This window comes from Pipistrellus kuhlii, unplaced genomic scaffold (assembly GCF_014108245.1).
Source record: "Pipistrellus kuhlii isolate mPipKuh1 unplaced genomic scaffold, mPipKuh1.p scaffold_m20_p_90, whole genome shotgun sequence".
Lineage (NCBI taxonomy): Eukaryota > Metazoa > Chordata > Mammalia > Chiroptera > Vespertilionidae > Pipistrellus > Pipistrellus kuhlii.
The window spans coordinates 796,452-799,270 of NW_023425596.1; positions in this window are offsets into that span (position 1 = coordinate 796,452).

Sequence of the window (2,819 nt, forward strand, 5' to 3'; positions counted from 1 at the left end):
GTACGGGGTGCACTGACTAATGACCCCCTGCCCTGGCCCCCACCAATCAGGGGAGACCAGGACCCCGGAAGAGCACACCTGGAAAACAGATGAATAGTTTGCAGAAACTCTCTCTGAGACCTATCCCAAGATTCCCACCTGCAAGAGAGAAATAAACACTCTCCAGACAAAAGATCCAGCAGGTGCTCTCCCTCTGGGGAGCATACCCCTGCCATTCCCTCCCTCCTCCCACTCCTTCCCCCGCAGGCACCTGTCTCTAAACTCTAAGAGGTCCCGTGAGTCTTGCAACCAGGGGAGCAGTGGGCAGCGGCAGCTGGTCCTGGGCTAACCCCAGGGGCTTGTCTCCCAGCCCCCTTCCCTCAGACTTCCCAGGGAGCCACAGCAGCCCCGCCCGGCTCTCCTGCTGCCGCTTCGAAGCTAAGCTCCTCCTGGTGTCCCTGTCTTGAATGTGCTTTTGCTGTGGCCAATACAGCGTCTCGCTTGCTCTGCCGCACTGTGTCTCCTGACTGGATTTCCTCCTTCATGTGAACAGGAACCAAGGTCTCGGTCTCGTTGTCTTACCGGGAACAGTGCTGGCCCTCTCGTCTGGCCCAGATTGGGGGAAGAAGGACTCGAAGATCTAGAGCACATTTATTATGCACGTACTTGCCAGCCAACCTTGCGCTAGGCTGTGCCTAGCCTGAGGTACACATTATCTCCAGGCCCAGCCTGCACCTCCTTGCGGGGTTAGCTTGGAGAAATCTACTCAGGGCCCAGTGTCCTTTTCCAGTGAAATGGGGACCATGAGAGTGTCCCCTTCATGGGGTTCTTAGGAGAAATGAACTAAGAGAAGCCAGTCCGTTCCGGATCTGCCGGTTTGTAACCCTGGGACTTTGGATCGAGCCACTTCATTTTCTCTGTGCCACGATTTTCTGATCCCTTAGGGTCTGTGTGGGTTATATGCGACCCTAGGCCAGTGGCTAGCACATGGTAGGTGCCAAATACATTTATTTTTAAAAATATATATTTTATTGATTTTTTACAGAAAGGAAGGGAGAGGGACAGAGAGGTGGAAACATCGATGAGAAAGAAACATCAACCAGCTGCCTCCTGCACACCCCACACTGGGGATGTGCCCACAACCAATGTACATGCCCTTGACTGGACCTCTCTGTCCGCAGGCCAACGCTCTATCCATTGAGCCAAACCAATTTCGGCGCCAAATGCATTTATTAGCAGTATTATTATTACCAAGACATGAACGCCGCTCCATAAGTCTCGGCTCCCTGAGCTTCTGGGAGGAGAGCTCAGGTGTATGGCGGATGGGGCAGGAGGGAAAATCTAAGGGGTGATCTTTGCTAGCAAGCCCCAGGCATCTGCTCCCAGAGGATCAGCTCAGCGCCTAGAGGCACTGGATCGGAGGGATTACAGGCGCTTAGTGGCATCCCCTCCCTCGGCCTTCTGGCTTCATGCCTTCACCCAGACTAGCTGGGCGGCCTCACCAGCTCCCCCGGGGCAGCACAAGGAATGTGAAGAGGTAGGTGGGGCTGGGGAGGAGCGGGAGCCGCGGGGAGAGACAAGGGGGCAGAGCCGCGGGGAGAGACAAGGGAGCGGAGACGAGCAGAGACGCGAGGAGGCGAGGAAGATAGGGAAGTGGGACGAGGACGCGGAGAGTGCCTGGAGGCCAAATCCTGGCTGGGCCCAGCAGAGGGCCGCGCGCGGGGGCCGGTCTGTGCTGCCCCCTGGCGGACGGGCGTAGGAAGGAGGCGGTGCGGACCAGATGGAGGAGGATGAGGGGATGGATGCACCAGGAACAGAAAATAGAGACAAGGGGCAGAGACATCGGGAGAGAGACACAGAGAGAAGCGAGACACCGAAAGAGAGACAACGCACAGAGACAGGGCCAGACACAGGCACAGAAAGAGACAGACATGGAGATAGATAAAGGCAGAGACACAGAGACCCACAGGACCAAGTGAAACATAAACAGAGATAGGAAGACACAGAGAGCCCAGAAACACAAAGCGATAAGATAGTGAGAGACACAAAGACGGAGGCACTCAGAGACATCTAGAAAGAAACGATGCAGCGACGCCCAGAGTCCGCCGAGGAAGAGGTGTAGGAAGAGAAAGAGGCCGCTCTGAGGAGCCCCCCCAAACGGGAGACAGACACACAGCGAGCGAGGGGCGAGAGCAGAAGTCGGAGGCGGGGCTGGGGCTGGGGGTCCGGGCGCCAGGGCGGGGCTCCAGAGGGGGCGAGCCTAGGAGAGCCCGCGAGCCCCGCGCAGGTGTGGCGGGAGGGCCAGGACCTTCGCCGGGGGCGGGGCTAGAGCTGTGGGAGGGGCTAAGGCCGGGCAGCGGGCTCTCGGGTTGGAGAAGCTACGATGGACAGGGCGGGGCCTCGAGGAGGGGCGGGGCCTCACGGCGGGGGCTCGTGGAGGGCGGGGCCTCGCGGAGGGGGGCGGGGGACGGAGACGGCCGGGGCCTCAGTGGAGCCCCCAGGAGACGGAGAGCGGAGCTCCTGGGGAGAGGGGGCGTGGCCAGAGCACGAGGGGGAGAGGCTTGAACCCCTGAAAGGGTTAGAGAATTCGGGGGGTGGGCCGATCGTCGACCCCGGCGGGGCGACCGTGGAATCCAGAGGGGCGGCAGGTGTGGAACCGTGGGAGGGGCGGGCGGAGTGCGGGGCGGGGAGTGTGGGATCATGGGAAGCGGAGCGCCGGGCGCTAGGCGGGCGGGGCGCGCTTCCCGGGTAGGGCCTGTTTGGAATCCCGGGAGGGGGCGGAGCCGCCGGGGCTCGGCGGGGCTGGGCTGGGCAGGGCAGGGGGTGGGTCCTGTGACGTC